The sequence below is a fragment of the Columba livia genome, chromosome 14 (assembly GCF_036013475.1).
Source record: "Columba livia isolate bColLiv1 breed racing homer chromosome 14, bColLiv1.pat.W.v2, whole genome shotgun sequence".
NCBI lineage: Eukaryota > Metazoa > Chordata > Aves > Columbiformes > Columbidae > Columba > Columba livia.
This window is the reverse complement of record NC_088615.1, coordinates 13807322-13820113: the sequence shown is the minus strand read 5'-3', so window position 1 is coordinate 13820113 and position 12792 is coordinate 13807322. Positions and strand designations below refer to the sequence as shown.

Sequence of the window (12792 nt, the reverse complement as noted above, 5' to 3'; positions counted from 1 at the left end):
ACAAACCAAAGGCATTTGATAAGAGTTGACTTCCACTTATGTAAAGATTAAGGATTAAGAAATCAGAACAAACTTTATATATTAAAATATGGCAATGATAAAAAAGTGTGAGAAGGTATATCCTTATATAAAATGAATAGTAAGACAGTGTCAGTAAAAATTAAAGCATAAGACAGAATGATTTGTGAAATAGTATCAGCTAATAAGGTACTTGGAATATACTAAGTTGTATAATTTCACTGTTGCCCACAGTTCTGAGTTGGAATTGTACAAATCTCAGCTTTCTTCTCTCAGTTTCTAGTTGAAAAATGAGGAAGACAAAAAGACTAAAGCCATGCTTGTTAAAACTGAATGTGTTCTTACTTTGGTGATTTAGAAATACAACTAATTGGAACTTGGAGCTCCTATGTCAAGATAACTCACTATAAAAATTCAGATACCTACAGAAAACTATACTATAGCAGTTAGTTATGGTATATTTATGAATTTGTAATCCAGATGTGCCTATAACAAATTCTTTTTTTAAAAGTCATACATGTAAAGAGGAAGATCGTAGATAACATAATGAAATAAAAGATGCCTGTATTTTCTGAGTCTCGGACTTCAGTCAGTACTGACTACAAAAGAGAGTCTTCAAAGTTTTAAAATACTAGTTAAAGCTCCCCCATACATGCTTGTTCATAAAAAGTACCCAGTGGCTGATTATCTGGAGTAGATATTTGTTTCTAATTCTGTCAGAGAATTATAGAATACCAGGTTGGAAGAGATCATGAGGATCACCCAGTCCAACCTTTCCTGGCACACGTACAGTCTAGACAAGCTGGCCCAGAGCCCTGTCCAGCTGAATCTTAAGGTGCCCAGTGTCGAAGAATCCACCACTTCCCTGGGGAGATTATTCCAATGGCTGATTGTTCTCATAGTGAAAAATTTCCCTCTCATGTCCAATTGGAAACTCCCCAGGAGTAACTTGTACCCATTACCCCTCATCTTTTCCATGGGACTCCTTGTACAAAGGGAGTCTCCATCTTCTCTGTAGCCCCTTTCAATACTGGAACAAGGTGACAAGGTCTTCCCTACATTCTCTCAGCCTTTCCTCATGTGGTGGCTTCCCAGTCCTTGGATCACCTTTGTGGCCCTTCTCTGGACCATTTTTTGTACAGTGGGGACCAGAACTGAACAGAGTATTCCAGGTGCAGCCTGACAAGTGCTGGGTAGAGTGGGATAATGAGTTCTTTGTCCCTGCTGGTGCAGCCCAGCAGCCTGTCAGCTTTCTTTGTCGCAGCAGCACTCTGGTCACTCATATTGAGCTTGTCCCTCAGGACCAATAGGTCCCTTTCCACAGAGCTGGTCCCCAGCCAGGTAAATCCCAGCCTGTGCTGCACTCCTGGATTATGTTTTTCTAGGTGCAAGACCTTACACTTGTCCTTGTTGAACTTCATGAGGTTGCTGTTAGCCCACCCTTCCAGCCTATCCAGGTCACCATTCAAGGTGGCTCTCCCTTCCGAAGTGTCCACTTCCCCACTCAGTTTGGTATCATCAGCAAACATCATCAGAGTACACTTGACCACTTATGAAGATGTTAAACAGCGCTGGGCCCAATATCAGTCACTAGGGACCCCACTTGCGACAGGCTGCCAGTTTGCAAAGCAGCCATTTCCCACCCCCCAGGTGCAGCCTGGCAGCCCATTCCCCACCCATCCCACACACCCTTGTCTAGACCCTGGTGCGGCAGTTTCTTGAGAAGAAGGGCAGAAAACGTATCAAATTCTAGTCAAATTGCAGCTTAGCTTCAAAAGGTATGAATTTAGATTATAGATATTTCCTCAGAAGTTTGTTCTGCACTAAAAGCTGAATACAACTACTTTTTAATTCAACAGTACATTTAAAATTGTTTAATGTTCAGTGTATAAAGGGAATAAAAAAAGAGCACACATCAGTTTTAGAATGACATAAATGTCATTATGACCTTCATGGATTTTCATATAGCCTAAGTAATCCCTGTAAACCAAAGTGATTCAAATGCACATCTTCAATCATTTCACTGCTGTTTTGCCCTCTGCTGCAGTTTTATAAATCTCTTTCTAATACATCTGTTAAAAAAAAACCCAAAGCAACAAACCACCCACAAAAAAACAGTTGATGCTGTTAAAGCTGTAACACTAAAAATCAGAGAACTTGTCAAGGAGACCTGCTTAGATACTGACATTCTGGACTTCTGTTGTTTTAATTATACTGTACCCTTGCCTTTTGTGCCACTTAAGTTTAGGTTGTATCAGCATTTTCACTATAAACCCTTGTTCCTCGGGGTTTTATAACTCGCTGTTAAGAATTCCCTAAAGGCTACAATGTGGCATACAAGATTTCATCCTAGAAGTGGAAACTTATCTGTACATCTATAGACACATAAATAGGGCTTTGGAAATATATGGAGTTTTAACATGAAGGTTAAATGACACCATTTCAAAGAGAAGTTTTGTAGCTTTATATATTTTTCTCTGTTATGCACATAAAGCCAAAATAGCTTCCTCTTAGAGTTTTGCATCTGCCAATTGCTTTTGTTTATCCAAGGGAAAAAATAGAAGTAAACAGGTAAGTTGACTTAAAATGCAATTTCCTACACACATGGTCTGTGTTTTGCTATGTAAATGTCAAACACATGTTCTGTGTATTTTTAATGCACCATGATAATAAAAGGAGGTTTTGGTTACATTTGCAGTGCCAAATTTTGGAGCTGCTAGAAGATATATGTCAGAGAAAAACAAGAATTTTCAAGGTCTTAAGAAATGCTCTGTGTACAACACCAGGTTCAAGAGAGGAGATTTCTAGCACATCTGAAAGTTAAAGTGGTGGATTAAAAAAAAAAACAACAAAGGATAAAAAGCCTATATATACTTGCTTTGGTCTGAGTGACAATATAGCAGGAAGTGCAGTGGAACTAGATTCTGCAGGTATTATCAATCACAATCTATACTGAATGTGCTTATAGAGTTTATTGTACATCACAGACCCCTTCACCACGTATTTCAGCTATAGGTACTCCTGCTGTCCAGTTTAAAAATTAGGTCAGAAAAGCCATTTAAAAAACAACCAGCATTCACTCAACTGGGTGCTGCAAGCTTAACCTTCCGCTGCTGTTCAGACTTACAAATGAATGTTACAAAATATACTAGGAATATACTAGTAACACACAGTATTTAAAAGAATACTTACAGCCCAAATTAAATTAAAAAATGGCAGTCAATATATGTTTTATTTATCTGCTAAAGTAGTCAGCATTTTCATGGTTTGTGAGCAGACACATAAGAGCCGTGTGCTTACATGATATATAGGGAAGGGAAACTCTGGCTTCAATAAAACTTCATAGTCATCTTTAAATCTCTCTTGCATCATGGGGTATAATTCTAGAATATTGACATTTTACAAATGAAATTAACAGTCTTTGGGAACAGAACTGAAGTGCTGGAAAAGAGATGAGACTCTTGCCTGGGACAAAACACTCCAGAGAGCATCTGGGAATCTCTTCACTATTCTTACACTGTGTAAAACATACCCTGTTGCTCTCATTCTTAATATATGTCAAAAAGCTGATGTAAAAAGATTGATTTTAAAAAAGCATATCTGTTTGATTTGTATAAGAGCTGCCAAGCTTGCTTTCTTGGTTCTTTTAAGTGATTCAATTTGACCTAAATTAATTTCAAAGCTATTCTAAGCTGTAGCACTCAGACTCTATGTTCAACACTCTCTGTACAGACAAGGAAGGATGAAAACAAAAGCTCTGTTCCCTTATTCATAGCTCATGTTCTCCAGCTGTTACCTCACCACATTTTACTGATCATGTTGCAAGTTTACCATTAGCTATGCAGAATCCACCTTTGCATTTAAGAATACAGCAACAATATTCATATAATGATTTTGTGTATTTCTTTGTCTTCATGTTCTGAAGTCAGACAAGAACTAGTACAAAACTTTATTTTATCACGGTAAAAAACTAATTAAAAGAAAAAGCTAATGATAAGAATTATAATTACTATTCACTACAGATGCAATTATAAGGAGATAACTTCCAATTACAGCAGCAGTGATGAAGTAGAAGAAGAACGACAATTAGTTCTTCTCTGTGCTGCTTGAAGACTGTTATTATTTAATATCCTGTGGGGCAAGACAGCATGTGTAGGCATAAAATCTGAAACAAGTATAAAAAAGAACAAATATTCTAATTTTCTAGGTGTTTGAGAAGAGCAGTCTTTTCTCCTGGTGGCTGACTGTTGATCAGGCAGCATCACTCCATGTAGTATTTGAAACTTACTTCCCCATTGTACCTTTCAAATTCTTGTTCCAATTGCTATTGACCTTACCTAAGTCTTGATATGTTAATTCCAAAACTCTGTACCACTTGCCTTGTTTATAGAACTCTTAAAATACTAAAGCCAGCCTGAATCTATGACAAGAGCAAGGAAAATGTATGCCATCTCTAACAGAGAAGTAAGGAGATGCAATGCTACTATTTTGCAGAAACTCATGAGGGCATTCTACAGCTTCAGAAATATAAAGGAAGATAAGCTTGCTATTGTTAGAGATAGCCAAGGGTATTTTAGCATTAGGTAAAAATTTTGTAAGAGTAACATATTCCTAGGAAAGATATCACATATAGACTGCATTTTTTGACAAATGCTAAATTTACACTTTAAATGTCAACTTTTGAGTGGCATGTTACAGACAACATCCAGCCTTTGGGGATCAATGAGATGGCCAAGCAATAGACAGCTCTCTGTCCTTAGCTACAGAAATGCCATTTGTAGATGCTAAACACTGAATTTTTAGCACATTTCAACAGCCCCAGTTGTGGTGAACACCAGCCCTGTTCTGGAAATGGATGCCACCATCTTTCCCTAGAGGTTGTCCACACCTACCTCATAGTGGGTGTGTTAGTGCAGGTAACAGATGGCAGGCTCTGGAGGATGACAGCTGTCTTAGGACAAAACCATATTGGCACATGGGCATCACTGACTGAAATGGTTTTAGTGCCATCTGCCACTGGAGAGGAAAACTGGGCTGGTTTAACTCCACCAACCTTATAAGTTCCTTTTATTGTCTCTTTTCAACCTGTAGAGAGACTTTTTGCTCTATTTTTTTCTATCCTACTTCTTCATGGAATACAGCTTTCATGCCATAACCTCACTGTATGTAATCTCAATCCAGCATCTGGAAGTTTATGCTCAGAAGTGATGATTTCAAAACACATTCTTCAACTTTTCCATGCTAATACATGCATGCATACGTGAAATACAAATGGACCGTTATGATGTTAATAGTTAATACACGGGTTCAGTAGGGAGGCTCAGAACAGAGCATGAGAAGTGATATGCAAACTAATATATTGTACTGCTCAGTATTGACATATGTTTAAGTGTCACAAAAGGATAGCTATACATCGATCAGTGTAGGTGTCTGGCAATGTAATTATACTTTGTATTTCACTGGTTGCATTTGCTTACTGAATGTGCTTACCAAGAACATGGAATTGTAAAGACAATACTTAGAGAAGAGTTACATTTTTATATAAAGGAAAAACGTGAAAGAATCTGAATATTTCTGAAGAGGAAAAAGACCCGTGCTAATACACTTGAGGACACGTAGTGAATTTGCAGAGAAATGTATTTTAAGTATGGTTGCCGCCATAAACACAATTATTCATGTGAACAGAAGGAACTGCTCCAGTACAGTAGGCCTCAGAATGTACTCAGATTTCTTTTTTCACAGCACCCTGCCACTATGTACCTTTTAAAGCTGACTGTATTAGATAAGATTCCACTTACGTGTTCAGGATCACACGTGCTAAAGCTAGTAATGGAAAAGCATAACTCCCTGGGCCCAAAGGCACATTGTAGGCAGAAGGAATATGAAACATGAATATTTGTCTGCAGTATACCCAAAGAATCCCCAGAATTGCTATATTTATTTTGTGGAGAACCCTGGAGATATTAGTACTGTTTTTTTTAGCACAACTCACACAAAGGCTAGATGCTATGCAAAATTAAAGTTCCATTGTTTTCCTTGACTGTGATCTAAATCAATGGGAACGTACCACCTTGATGAAGCTGTTATATATGCTGCCATGCACTGGGGACGGTGGCACGGATCATATTCCTTTGAACTTGAATGTCACCAATTCATCTAGCAGAGCACTATGGATTTGCACGAATCCCAGTACAGTATTATGTTACCACAATCAAGCCATAAATTAAACAAATTACATTATGTACATACAACAGCTGTGCCTGTCCAGACATGACTTTACCTGACTGAAAGTGAGCTCTGGGATCAAATTCCATAAATAGCTGAATATTTACATCTCACCATGTGTTAAGTGTGTCCAGATGGCAGGTGATACACTAGTATTAACAATCTACTTTCCCTTCCCTGAAGTGTCTTTATAACACATTGCTAATGTTATTGCAAAGTTAGAGGAAATTGAATATGCAAAATATTTTAAAATAATCCTTGTGAGAAAAATTATATGGAGAGCATTCATGTGCTTTACATACATACATACACACACACACAGAGTATATTTTGTAATTCTGCCAAGATAGTAATTATCCATTTACAGAAGAAAAAAAAAAAAATAGATATACGATAGGAACATAGTGATTTGGTCGCTTTGTGTTGGCACTCACACTTAGTCAGACCCACTCTTTTACCAGCCTGCAGAAACAGAACCCAGCCTTTTCAGCTAGATTTTGAGATGCTCTCCTCAGAATCCTCAGAAAAGTGGTGCATGTTGGAAAAGATTTTTCACAAAATGAAAATATTTTCCATCCTTCAGTATAAATATCTGTTCAACATGAAAGCAAGTAAAAATTATTGCTCCCAGTGCGTTTCCACTGGGTAGTTCAGGTACCACAGGTCAATTGTTAATGACCTTGTGACTGCTACTGAGTCATCAGCCCAAATATAGTTAGAACAGGTGTTTCTGTAACTGAAAGACCGGGAAAATCTGTAGAGTTCACTGGCCTTTAAACTCACACTTCTGCATGATGTGATGTAGTGGTCTAATGTTAACATGCTGGGCGGCAATATCAAAGATTACAGGGTCAAGATCTCCTTGGGGTTTTTTTCTTATTCTGTCTCTTTATCCACATGCATCTGCTCGTTTCAGCTTTTGCAAAAGTAGTATATTTAGGAAGACAAGAAAGCATTTTTTTTTTATAAGAGCTAATCTAGGTGCTAAGTGTTATTGCTACTAAAACAAACAAACAAATTTATAAGAAAATATTTGGGATATGAGTAGCTGGAGACAGCTTCACTTTTTCTAGTTTGCATAGTTTTTGCAAAATAGCCTCATATGGTGAAAACTTAGAAGCATAATCTACACCTCATTTTTGGTTATTTAGGGGGTGTGCATGCAACCTTTGCTTTTTTTTGTACTGGCAGTTTCTCCCAAAGAAACAACATGAAAAAAGCATTCATAATATACATAACATTCACAATATACATACTATACATAACATACATAAACTGGCACTTGGCAATCCTTTGTCCTGTAAGCATGACAACAAGGGGCAGAGATTGCTATGGAAGAGCCACCGATTCTTCAGCTTCATAGTGTTTGTTCTCTTATGTCTCTTTAGGAAAAGTGCCCCAAAGCCTGTGCACTGGTGCACTCTTTGATGAGACTACAAGGCTATAGCTAAGAGCCCAGGCAACCAGTTATGTCATGGAAGAGATTTCCCTAACAGAATTTGGTAGAGTGGCACTGTTAATGTGAATTGACATTACAGGTACGACCCCACTATATTACCAAAGCCAAAAGGGGGAGTGTTAGCACCCTGCTCCAGTGTCATGTGGCATAACCATAGTCACACAGCCAAGCAGCCACATGCCATCCCTCCATCCAGAGCTCAATTTGCTCCATTACTGATCTGTTACTATTACTCCATCATGTGTTCTGCTACTGGTAGAGTAACTACTTAGACAATAATAATAATATTCAACACATTTTTCTGACTTTTTTTAAAAAAAAAAAACTTTACATCTTTCCTGTTGTTCCTAATAAAAGACAAGTTACTTACCTCACTTGATGTTCTTTTGGGTTTACCGTTCCCAGGTGTTGCCCATCCTCTTTGGATAACTCCTTGACAGCATTTCCAGGTGTTTAGCTGAGTTCTCACCTCAATGCCATGTAATAGAGAAGAGCACTGTAGCCTTAATCAATAGCTGTCATCAGGGAGCCTTTTGTAGAAATCTGTTGGGAAAAAGTGTGGAACTTAACCTTAGATCTCAACAAGTAGGCACTCAAGTTTTATTGATTGAAAAAATAATACAGAGCCACATGAAAATGTATTTTGTAAAAATGAGGCACTTGACAGGTTGAGTTTCCTAATCTGAACTCAGGTAGTGACATCCTTAGTAAATGTCATATTGCAAAAGGTGCTTCCCTCCACCCTGTACTCTAATATGAGTTGACAATACAGGTCACTATCTATCTACCAGTTCTACTTTATTTGCTTAACACAAGCAATGAAGAACAATTTTCCTGGTGATGACTAATGAGAAAAAAGTTGCTGAAGATAGTTACTTTATTGAGGTGGGCTAATGAATAAGGCTACTCTATCTAAATATCACTGCTGTATACATGCTGAAGTATTTCATTGAAATATTTTGATTGAATTTGTCATTTGAGAAGTGGTGAATGTAGCTGTGATTCAGTGAGGTGCAGTGGACTCTTTCCCCCTAAGAAATTTGAAACAAAACTGGTTTTTAGTGGGAAGCTCTTAAGCAATAATTATGAGTTTTATTGCGGAATTTCAGAATTTTTCAATATAACAAATTTGTGACCGATATGAAAACACAGTGTTTGGATGCGTCTCTGAACTACTCAGGAACTATATATTTCAAGACTAAGGACAAAGTATATGGACACACTGAATGTGATAATTTCTATGCAATGAACATAATAAGTGCTAAAAAAAATGCTGTGTTCCCTGCCTCACACATCTATTGTGGTTATGCTGGGTCTATATAATAATGACAATAATATCATAAAACAATTTTGTATTTTGCATTGCCAGTGTCCACCTTTGCTGACATTCTATGCGCTTAAAAAGCATTAATACCTCATGCCTCACAACATCTCTTTTGGTTTACTGTTACTATGGCGATATCATTATCATCATTATCATCATCATCATAATCATATTAAATCTATACTATAAAAATATTATTATACTTTTGCACACAAGTCTCTGAAGAAGTGATCAAATCACATGGCTTGTCAAGCCAGCAGCAGAACTCAAACAACTTTGTTCCAACTCAATTGACCAGAAATACACAAATCTCTTTTTTGTAACTTAAAAAAAAAAGTAGATTATTATTTCCCATCACAGTGCTGTCACTTCTCAATCCAGATTTACACTGATGCTTTCCAGAGTAGAATTACAAGTTATGGAACAGCTTCTGTAAAAGCAGCAACTCTATGAGCTAGGGCTGTCCTGTCTGTCTAAGAGGGATATTATAAAGGGCTGTAAAATCCCGCCTGCCATTGGCATGCTGGCTAGGGATAAACTACTCACTATCTCTTCTAGTACCAGCTCTAGGAGGTATCAAACAGCACTTTTCTGTGCCAAGTATAAAACAAACAGTGGTGTCCTTCATGCAGCGTAGAGCTAAAACTAAGGAGTTTCTTGGCCAAATATTTTTTGAAACCTGTTTGGTTCAAGGGAAGACTGCACTAACATATACCTATATTAGCTTTTTCCATGGTGCCTCTTATCAAGCAAATTTTATTAAGCATGAGAGAAATGGAAGGTGAAAAATGTGATATTAATTTTTAAAAGAGCTCTGGGAAGTACGTGGTTAATTACAGACTGTTAACCAAGTGCAATTACCAACTGTTTACCAAGTGAAATGCTGATGCAGGAGGTGTAAACTAAAGCAAGGAAGCTCCATGTCACTCTGTGTAACTGAACTACGGAACTTATTGTCACAGGAGTTTGTGAAGATTTCGAGCTCCAAAGCAGGGGAGGTAAATAATTAATGAGTATGTCCATTAAGGGCAGCTCCAATCTCAGAAATTATCTAAACTAATGACTGATAGAAAATGAGCAAATACATCTATGAAAAATCACTCTACATCCACTCTATTTTCCACAGCCTATCCCTAGTCACCTGCTATGATCATCTGCTAAGCAGCTAAAATGGTGCTAAAAAAACCTAATTTGAATTCTTGCTCCCAGAATTTGCATGTTTGTCAAAGATAAGCAAGGTAAGCCACATCAGACATCAATGAAAGAGGTGATTTCCCCCTGTCATAGGATCCTGCTCTTAAGCAAACATGGTGCAGAAAGTGTGGGCTGCAGGACTGCCAGGGGGACCAGAGCCACGGTGCATCTTCTCAGAGCTCCAGTCCTCTCCCCTGTCCCAACATGGGCACCACCTGCATTCCTAGTTCAATCATTCAGCTTTCATGAGCACGTTGAATCTGACCCATAGAGAAAGATAAATAGCTTCTATAGTCACCATCAAAAATGAACATGAATTCTACCTACTGTGCAGTAACTCTTCTAGCTGCAGAATTCTATTAAAGCCTTGTAAGCCGTCAACACAGAGGAGGAATGAACCTACAAAATTAATGCAATTTCCTAGCAATCTAACCATTAAAAAAAAAAAAATTTATTGTTCCCTTGAACAAGATTAAAATTAGGTTCAAATGGTCTCTTTTGGATATGAAACAAGGATTATTTTTCTTACTTGAGCAAAAAAATCCAGACCTGTACTTGTAAAAAAAACAAACATTCAAATAACAATTCCAGAGGCTCTCTCTCACTCACTTATATTAGCAGAGAATAACATTTTTCTTAGACCGCTATTTCCTCCATATGTCAGATGAAGACACGAAGTTTCTCAAGTAAAGAAGCAGGAAAAACGTGAACTGTAGGAACAGAACTAAATATGGTCTGTAAGCCACTGCCCCGCTACAGACCTGTGGCTGTTGAAGAGCATTTGTCATACCCAGTTACTGGAAGTCAAATCGTGCTGCAAAGCATAAAGCACACTGCCCTAGCTCCAGACACACAATGGAGTTACAAGGTATTTAAGTGAGCCTTTACTTTTCTGGACCTTTCCATTTGCTGTAAATCGATCACCTGAATCATGAATAGCAAAACTGTGCAATTTTGAATGGCCTTTAATGACAACTGAGACAATCTGAACCCGTCTTGTTAGAAGAAAACTAAGTTTTACCTGTTATAAACTGGAGATCACCTAACAATATAAAAAAGCCACTGACCTTAAACTTTTAAATGCAATTACATTATAAGAAGGAAAAAATAAAGTATTCCTTATATAAGACAACCTCTTTCTTATTCTACATTGTATTTAGTTTATTATTATTCAAAAGTAAAAAAAAATATGAGCACCCAGTATCATTAGTGATGCATCTTTTCACTTTGGGAAGGCTGAAGGTAACAAGGTTCTTTCCAGTGTTACCAGTACCTAGCAATAAAAATACACTGTATATTAATCTAAAGTGGTCGAGATTTGGCTGAGAGACAGGCACAAGTACATGTGGCAATAGCAGTTTTCTTTAGTGAAGATTTGACCCATCTTGGAGAATAAATTACTTACTGTCTTACTTCCCTCTCACCCATCAAAACCCAAGGTAGGGAACAGGAGGACAGCATCCATAAAGCCATATGGTGACTCAACATATTTGCAATGCAGCAATTTCTCCTCTCTGATGAACTGTAACTTTTCTTTCCTTTGTTCCTTCTTGCTAAGCAGAATTGACAAATGACCATTTAGCCTCCGTGGTAAGGAAAAACATGAGGCTAATTTCTGCATCTGTACTGCTTCTTGGCTTTCTAAGCTCTAACATCTTCACTTTCAGAGGCCAAAAGAAAATGATCAGGTGCTATGGCTGCTAAAAATGAATACAGACGTGCTCTTAAAAGGAATGTGTTTTCTTTAAAATAAAGTGTGTTAGTTACTTTTGTGTATCTGTATACAATGGGAAACTTAAAAAAAAATTGTGCGTCATACCGTAAAAACTAGGCAGATGCTACAATATTATTTGATGTATGATTGAAACAAGTCCTGTCCTCTCACTCCCCAGTATTCTGCTCATTTGCCATGAAGAAAAATCTACATATTTAACTCAAAGCCAGTGCTAACATGATAGTTAAGAAGACCTTAATACCACAATTGAGCAGCTCTTGTCAGGGCTTTCAAATGCACTGCAAATGATGGGATTTCACTGCCTTACTGCCTGGCTGGCCTGAGGCCACAAGACTTAAGTGATTAATATGCCTTTTTGTTTATTTGTTTGTTTGTTCTAGATGAGACAATCGTGTTTGCAAAATGCTTCCTTTTATAAGGAGTTGAGACTCACAGAACAATAGTCGCAGAGGTTTCTTGAGAATATAGGGCAGAACTATTATACCAGTATTAACAATAACTCAAACAAAGATAATCATTAGTAGTATCTAAGTATCATTCACATCATTGTATCACAAATTGTCATTTCAGTCAGTATTTTAATTATTTCTGTAACAGCTCTGCAAAGAGTCCTTATTCCTCTGTAACCATTGAGGAGGAAAGAAAAGAGAGGAAAAAGTAAATTAGGGTTGTATCCTTCAAATGAAAAATTCATGTGTAAGTATGAAACAAGCAAAAAAAAAAGCAAAAAATACATATTGTTTCATGTATATGTGATAGAGAACTGTATCACTTCCAAACCAAAATATGCATGAAAAATTGAAAGATAGATGTGGAACCTAAAATATCAAAGCTAAT

General features: G+C 37.3%; 1 long non-coding RNA gene across 1 annotated transcript in view; it reads right to left on the bottom strand.

Moving 5' to 3' along the window:
• Positions 1 to 12792, bottom strand: part of LOC110359545 (uncharacterized) — a 399216-nt gene that overhangs the window by 300870 nt on the left and 85554 nt on the right. The window contains exon 3 of the long non-coding RNA XR_010466010.1: positions 8073 to 8245. This is a non-coding gene — a long non-coding RNA (uncharacterized LOC110359545). The remainder of the gene's footprint in view (positions 1 to 8072; positions 8246 to 12792) is intronic.